Consider the following 8,643-nt stretch of genomic DNA (forward strand, 5'->3'; position numbering starts at 1 on the left):
TGATGACGAAGCTAGTTCCAACTACCAATTTTAGACATTGTCTGGACTTGATTAATATTCAGAATCTCTAGTGAGCATAAAGAAGAGTAGCAAGAGAATAACTATGATAATCTTTTAGTCAAAGTGGAGATTTATTGAATATTGGCTAAAAGAAAAAGATGATGAGAAGACTTTCTTGAGCCAATAAAAAAAGAAGTGGCTAAAGATCATCTTGAAGAAAGAGAGAATTTCTAGCCAAGTAAAAAGAAGTGGCTATGGTGAAACCAACATAATGCTCTTTTCCATTTGGCCATATAATCTTCAAGATCTTTGGCTATAAATAGGAGTGTTCCATGCCATTGTAAGACACACCAAATACTTAGCTTAGTGCATATTCTCTCTTCTTGTTCTCTTGTTCTAATTCTGTGAGAAATACTTGAGTGAGAGTGAAAGTGGGTGTACTTGGGTTTTGGTAAGTGAGTGAAACACTTGTAGTTCTCTTTTATCATAGTGGAATAATCCTTGTTGCTCTTCAACCGTGGATGTAGGCAAATTGTCGAACCACATTAAATTCTCGGTGTCATTTTGTCTATTATGTTTTCTCCATGGGTCTTCCGCTCCAACAGTCTGGTTGTTGCTAATAAGACTAATGCAAGGAATATTGAATGTTTGAAAGCTTTTAAATTGATAATAAAGTATTTCCTTATGTCACGAGATGACTTGTCTCCTCACTCTAGTAAAAGTATGACGTTTGTACTATTTGGTTTAGTTTTAGAAATATTTTTATAGAAAATGTTTAAATATGACTCATATCATGATTTCAGTAGCTGAAGGAGATAATTTATCTCCTTATACCAGTAAATATTTTATTCTCTTTTAAATTAGAGAATAATAAATTATATTTGTTGATATTAATTTGAGGTATAAAGAAAGGATTTCCATTCCAGATCACTTAAATGAATTTCAAGAGCTGATAGATTAAAGAGTGGTTATGAACTTTGAGAATGAAGTGTAATGACTATGGTTAGTGNTTCCTTATGTCACGAGATGACTTGTCTCCTCCTACTAGTAAAAGTATGACGTTTGTACTATTTGGTTTAGTTTTAGAAATATTTTTATAGAAAATGTTTAAATATGACTCATATCATGATTTCAGTAGCTGAAAGAGATAATTTATCTCCTTATACCAGTAAATATTTTATTCTCTTTTAAATTAGAGAATAATAAATTGTATTTGTTGATATGAATTTGAGGTATAATGAAAGGATTTCCATTCCAGATCACTTAAATGAATTTCAAGAGCTGATAGATTAAAGAGTGGTTATGAACTTTGAGAATGAAGTGTAATGACTATGGTTAGTGAATATTCTACTAGAGTCTTGGAAAACATTTTAGGTTTTAATTACAAATTTAACTTTCGATAATGTTATCTCCTTGCAAACGGTAAAAAACAATGTTCTTAATAAGGAGATGAAAAGGAAGCTACATGGTATTTTATGTCATCCAAAGATACTTGTCACTAAGAATAGGGGAGAAGGCAAGGAAAAGAAGAGAAAGGGGAATACAATATAGTTCTCATATATATCCTAATTTATTATTTAATTATTGCATAGTCTCATGGAGAGTACAACATAATTACATTTTCTGGTAATTATATCTAATGTTCAATAAAATTAATACAATTATTTGTCATCATCAAAAGAATGAGTATGTTAAGACCTTATTATTTAAAGAATGAGTATGTTAAGACCTTATCATTAGAAGAATGAGTATGTTAAGACCTTATAAGTATGGAACACATTCAAAATAGATTAAGTATGAGCAAACTCCTAATGAATTTTCTGTTTTTGTGATTTGCTATTCCCATTTTCTTCACAAAAAGTATTTTGTTTTTGCAAGACATGTGTGTTTTTACATTTGTAATAATATTTGTAGGATGTTTTACCACCAAATTCAATAAAAGTTGTAAGCAAGGTAAAAAGATGTAAGCAAAGTAAAAGAAAAAGATGTACAAGTGTAATGAAGGTTATGATAGTGTACTTTTATTTTAATTAAAAATAATATAATAATCATATACATAACGGATACCCACGAGTACGGGTACCATAACACTCATACCCGCCCGTATGTACTACGAGTATTTTTAAAAACCTGCAAGTACCCATTTATGACTCATACCTGTACATATATGGGTTTTATCTGCGGGTACCCTTTTAATGTGATTCTGCCATAATTCTTTGCAGTGAGATTTGATACTTTTATTTATGAAATGTATGATGAATGAATGGGACGCATGAGTGAATAGGAATATAACTTTGGAACATATGACTTTAAAATATACGAATATGCAAATATGAGCTAATGCATGGAAGTACATATGATGTACCTAAGGAATGCATGTGATTTTTCTTTATAGAATGCATGAATATATTTGAAATTGCAATCTTGGATGCATTTGATTTCCAACAATGAGGGTATTTCTTATGATAGCACATACCAAGATTTACAGTGGTGCATGAAATGATATATCGAAATAATATATTAAAATGTGTAAGATGGTAATGTGTGTCTATTTTCTTTTGGATAGTCGTAAACATGAATGGATGAATAAGTGAATGAATGATTGAATGCTATTTTTTTCTTTTTAAATGAATTTATTCATGGATAAAGTGTGTGATAATCCAAAATATATGACCCTTAGGATAATAAACTCTATCTAATGTGGTTTAACCATCATTACGAATATCATATGTCAAATGGGATGGAAAGTCTCATACATTTTAGGTTAACCTAGGGCAAAGATAAGTATCCCCAAGTTCTCACTATACCCTTAAGATGACGGGTCTTACAAAGGGTACTTGATATATATACAAATATGTTGTCTTTGTGAGACATGAATACCAATATGCAATGTTATCTTAAATACCTATGGCTTGGTTGATGATGGGTCACCATATCTAAGAGACAAAAGACCTAATTTATGATGAGAATTATAAATGGTAAGAGATACAAAGGTGTAATTTGTGTATCCTACTTAAGGGACACCCTACAAGGTTTGTTATAGAGTCAAAATAACTCTTTACTCTATTTATTATGTTATCATCTCTTTTGTTTTTTTACATACATGTAAATAAAATGTGCTTGTTGTTGAAAGGAATGGCATTGGGTTGGGAGAAAAGTTAATAATGCTTACTCATTTTCGGATCAGCATTTATTTCAGGGTGCCTACGCGGATGGTAGATATCCATTGGCAATGGCCGATATGTATAAATCTTAGAGGTATGGTTATAATTGTAATTTACAATTAAAAAATAATGTAACTTTTCTTAGTGAGTCACTTTGTGTTCTTAAACTCATTTATAATTAAATCAAATATATAGGTTTTTACTAATTATTTTTTAATATAAGTCACCATATTGTCTGTAAAAAAAATCATATTAATTTTATTTTTGTCATTATTGAAAATGATATCTCTATAAATAAAAACGAATGAATCAACCAAACAAGTAAACATTAAGGAACATTATTGGCTATAGAATACTCTAGCCATGACAAAATATTTTGAGCCTACTGAAGAAATGATATAGACCCTAACATGATAAAATTTCTGAATTTCATATGTTTGATTCACCGAATATCACTACAAGAAAAGTTTGTGTTAGCCACACTTAAAGAGCCACATTAAATGACCTGTGCCAAAATTAATCATCCTTTTCTTTATTTTTCTTTCTTCTTCTCCTTCATTTCTTCATTTTTCTTTCTCCTCCCTTGTATCTTCATTTTTTTATCATTCACCCTCTTTTTTTCATTTTTCTTTATCCTTCTCCCTCAAACTGAAACTCACTAGCCATGACAAAAATATTTTGAGCCTACTGAAGAAATGATATAGACCCTAACATGATAAAATTTCTGAATTTCATATGTTTGATTCACCGAATATCACTACAAGAAAAGTTTGTGTTAGCCACACTTAAAGAGCCACATTAAATGACCTGTGCCAAAATTAATCATCCTTTTCTTTATTTTTCTTTCTTCTTCTCCTTCATTTCTTCATTTTTCTTTCTCCTCCCTTGTATCTTCATTTTTTTATCATTCACCCTCTTTTTTTCATTTTTCTTTATCCTTCTCCCTCAAACTGAAACTCTCCCTAACATTCGAGAACTCTCATTCATCCTCTCTCTTTGGCGGATCTCAATTTCTACAAATCCCAAACTCTACTTCCATGTATTTCTTCTAAGTTATAAATAATCAATATGAACACATAATTTCATTCATAACTGAAATTTATTTTTTGAGAGAGTAATGGAGGAAAAGTTGAAGTAGAGAGAGTTCGATTTGGCATCAGTCGTGAACCTTTGTTCAAGTTCTTCTCCGGCTTCGCAGGGGATAGCTCCTTTCATTCGACGACTTTCAAATTCTTCAGGAATCGAATCAAATTATCCTCAATGTTGATCTTCGAACAGGTTTAATTTCACACTTTGCTCCTTTCCTTAGATATTCTAGTTAATTAGAAATGTTATTTAAGCGATATTAACATGTGTTTTTGTGATAACCGTGTTAAATGCTTGTCTCTGATTGATGCATTATTTATATTAGGTTTATCAGATGAATTTCTTACGTATGTACAAACTTTGTATATTAGGATAGTAATCATTTCAAGCATTGATGATAATGAGCTAGATGAAATTGTTATTCATTGTCATGCATTGATGTTTTTCAATATGCCAACTCACCATCAAAGGACTGCATAAATCTCAAATTTTACCAGTCCATTTTACTGGTGGGGTTTATCATATAACATTATTGCATTTGATCTTTTATAGTTTTCATTTGCCCCATTCAACATATGCTCATTTCTTGCGAGTTATACATAGTAAATTGTTGCAATATGGTTGTGGTGTAATTAATTGATCTACTGCCAAATACTTGTGCATTTTAACAGTGTTGTTTTTGACCTAGATACACTATTTAGGGGAGTTAATATGAAGTTCAAAAATGAGGAGGATTGTGCAGCCTTTCATTGTGTAATTGAACAATGGAAGAAAGAAGGCAAAGTTCAAGGTGATGCTTTAGAAATTTGTGTAATCGTTGTAAAATGGCCTATCTTATGGCATTGTTCCAAAAGAAACATAGGCAAAGGTCTTTTCTCCGTCCTCGTCTTTTTATTTTTCATCCATCTAGAAGGATATTTTATAAAGTGACATTTGTTCACAAACTAAATATTAGTTATTATCATAAAAAACATGTAATGTATAGGTGCAGCATTTTTATATGGAATTACAAGTTTCAGATCTATGGAATTTTTATATGGTAAATGGTACGTTATACATGTCGACATATTGGATAATTTGATGGTAGTTTATGATCTGCAGGATTCTAATGATGACCCTCCAAACTCCAAGTCTAAAGTATTAGGAAGGCTTCCACTAATAAGGCCATTACCAGACTGAATTAAACATGATAATCAAATTCATGTTACAGGTAAAGTCATTGGCTTTTTAGCTAGAGAATATGCAATAGGAGAGTTATTGCTCATTTACTTGTTCATCGATTCAGTATTTATTTCAGAATTAGTGCGTTTGAAATCTGCAATTTCACTTGTGACTATCATAAATAACTTTAATTCCATTATCTTACATCTTATATTATTACATTTTGCATCTTCTTTTTCTTTTCATTTCCACTTCCTAGTGGTTATATTTATTTAATGACATGCTTTCTTTATGTCCAAGCAGCTTGAGTCCCTGAGAGGTGATAATGATCCACCAGTAAAATGGACTGGTAAAATTTGAGATTTATGAATAACAATTTCATTTAAATCATTGGATTTTCCTTGAATTGATGATTAAAATGTGAAGTAAATTTAAAATTTTTACTCTTAAAGTAAGTGAATACATATCCTATATATTATAAAAAAATCTGAAGGGGAGCACCTTCCCTGTTCCTCTTGAGACTCATCAATATTTATGGATATCAAACATATTTAAGTCTAATTAATATTTATAATAATTAATATATAAATAATTATTATATAAATAATATATATTATAATTTTTTATTATAAGTTAATTCCAAAAAATAGGATTGAAATAATAATAAAATAGATTATATATAATTTTAAAGTAACTAAAAAATTATAATATAATTAAAAAATAAATTCATATGTGGCTCCCACTTATTTTGTTATTGCAATTAGATATTGCACATAGTTTTTTGTCAATACAAATACATGTGAATCGGATAAAGATTATCTATCCCATAATTTTTTTGTCTCCGTATCTTAAACTAATCAAATATCATGAAATTAATATCTTTTCAAAATGAATCTATCTTTCTTATTGACTTACACACTTACATGAATAAGAATGTATGATTCCCATCATATGAACCCACTTGTTTCGCCAACAGTAAACTCAATACAAACATTAAAAAAAACACCCCTCCTGTCTTATTCATTTTCCATTTTCTTGGCTTGTCTCGGGAAACAAAGCAAAACAACCAAATGTTACTTTTGCCTACCAGGTTCGCCAATCACCAATCGATTTTCATTTGTCTGAACAAAACAAAAATAATATTGAAAAATGATCCTCTCCGCCGGAATTTTTCTATTCTTATATCTTTTAGTTAATCAAAATTTATAAAATATTAATTTTAATTTTTATAATTTTTCTTTTTAATTAAATGAAACTTTCTAATTTACTTAAGATATAAAGTGGAACATAAAAGGCTAGGGGATCCCCATTCTAACTGACCCCATTGTTATTTTTCTTCCAATTTCCCTGACTTTTCTCATTGAAAATTCACAGCCTTTCCTCCTTGAAACTCTCATTTGCACTGACCATACTTCGTTTTCATGCAATTTTGTTTTACAATGCATTAAGACATGCATGAATAATTCTAATCAAAACAATAAACTCCACCATTTAAATGAAAAACTTCATTTAAACATATTCAACCATAATTTGAAAGAAGAGTTTAATATCTATAAATTTTTAATGTAAATTTATTTAGATTTTTACTCAATTATCTACCATTTATATATATTAACACATTAATGATGAATTATCATAATATTCTTATACCTTGGATATTATTTTCTCTTTTTATAGTATACATCGAGTTACAATAAAGAAATAATTAATGTTTTTGCACCAAAAATGATTGCGTACGATAGTTGTTTTGCATTTCAGGTATTCACATATCGAACTGAAGAGGATAGAATTCGCAGGAACCCTTTTGTACAGATAATAACATTGCTCCTTAATCTGGACGAGGTTACCTACATTGCTCTAATTTTCCACCAGCAGCACTGTGTCTTCATGATTAAATGCTAACCTTTTTTCTTCTGAAGAACTTATACACAACTTAATTGCAGAAACAAAAATAAAGGAGAAAATAATAGAAAGCACTACTAATTATTAAGCTACTAATGAAAATCTTTTCATTGCATGCATGTCGTTAAATATAAGGAAAATTGGGTACAGACATCATACTTGTGGTCATTAACCACAATTACAATTACTACATTACCACATTGCAATTATTAAATATTCTTTCATATATATTGCTAGATATTATTGTCAGAAGGGCAAATCATGTCAGGACATGATTTATGAGAGAAAACCAACATTACAAGAAAAAACATTACCAAAACAGGGAGGAACATAAGTATCATTGGCGGTGGAGGAAGTTGTGGCAGCACAAGTGGTAGAAGTAGAAGAGCTATGCTCAACACCACCATAAACACCATTGATTTAAACCCAAAGACTTCAGCCATTAATGCTTGTTTCTTTAGCTGAATCCAGCAAATGCTCATTGATCTACTAAACTCACCTTTGCAAAGCTTTGATCTCACTCACCTACTACCACCTTCTTGCCCTTCAAATTAAAACCCAGGTGGTGTACTTATGTCTTGAATGTAAACTAGCTTGGAAGCTTTTTATAGAGAAGAAAAATGAGTGAGGTCTTATGTACAAGTTTAGGATAGTTAAATATTGGTGAAACTCAATTTGAGTTAGTCCCAGACAATTTATTATATAAGTATAAGTTCTTACTAACGATAAGATGATAAACTTAAATAATAATTATCAGATAAAGATAAAAATAAACTCAAATAAAGTGAGACTAACTAAATTATAGATAAGATAATTTTTATCAATTTAAATATCCTTTAACACGTCCGTTCAAGCTAAAAATTAGTAAACTTTAAGTTTGTTAAAATAATTCCTTTAAAATAAAATAACCAAATGAATATATGGGTTCCACACAAAAATTGTTGAACAATGTTGTGAACGACAAAATCTTTAGATTTAATTAACATGAAAATGACCATCGATTTGAAAAGAAATTATTATTAATATAGTTCATCACTCAGACAAAAAAGACACTACTAAAATGATCATCAATAAGAAGAGAAATAATAGGAGAAAGAAAAAAAAGTATCACCAGAATGATCATCAATGAAAAAAAAATCAGTGATATAATCACCATCAGAATGACCGTCGATAGGAAAAGAAATCACTACTAAATTCTATGATGGTAAAGATTGGTCAAACTCAATTTGAGTTAGTCTCAAACAATTTATTATATAAACACAAGTTGTTACAAAAGATAAGATGATAAGTTCAAATAATAACTAATGGATAAATATAAATTATAGATAAA

At 29.7% G+C, this 8,643-nt stretch overlaps 1 long non-coding RNA gene across 1 annotated transcript; it reads right to left on the reverse strand.

Moving 5' to 3' along the window:
- Positions 1-7,561: 7,561 nt before the first annotated feature.
- Positions 7,562-7,937, reverse strand: LOC109339616. Its single transcript, XR_002106686.1, has 2 exons — positions 7,843-7,937; positions 7,562-7,799 (listed from the first exon to the last, which is right to left on the reverse strand). It is a non-coding gene; the product is annotated as an uncharacterized LOC109339616 (long non-coding RNA).
- Positions 7,938-8,643: the final 706 nt, after the last annotated feature.

This window comes from Lupinus angustifolius, unplaced genomic scaffold (assembly GCF_001865875.1).
Source record: "Lupinus angustifolius cultivar Tanjil unplaced genomic scaffold, LupAngTanjil_v1.0 Scaffold_83_23, whole genome shotgun sequence".
Taxonomy (NCBI): domain Eukaryota; kingdom Viridiplantae; phylum Streptophyta; class Magnoliopsida; order Fabales; family Fabaceae; genus Lupinus; species Lupinus angustifolius.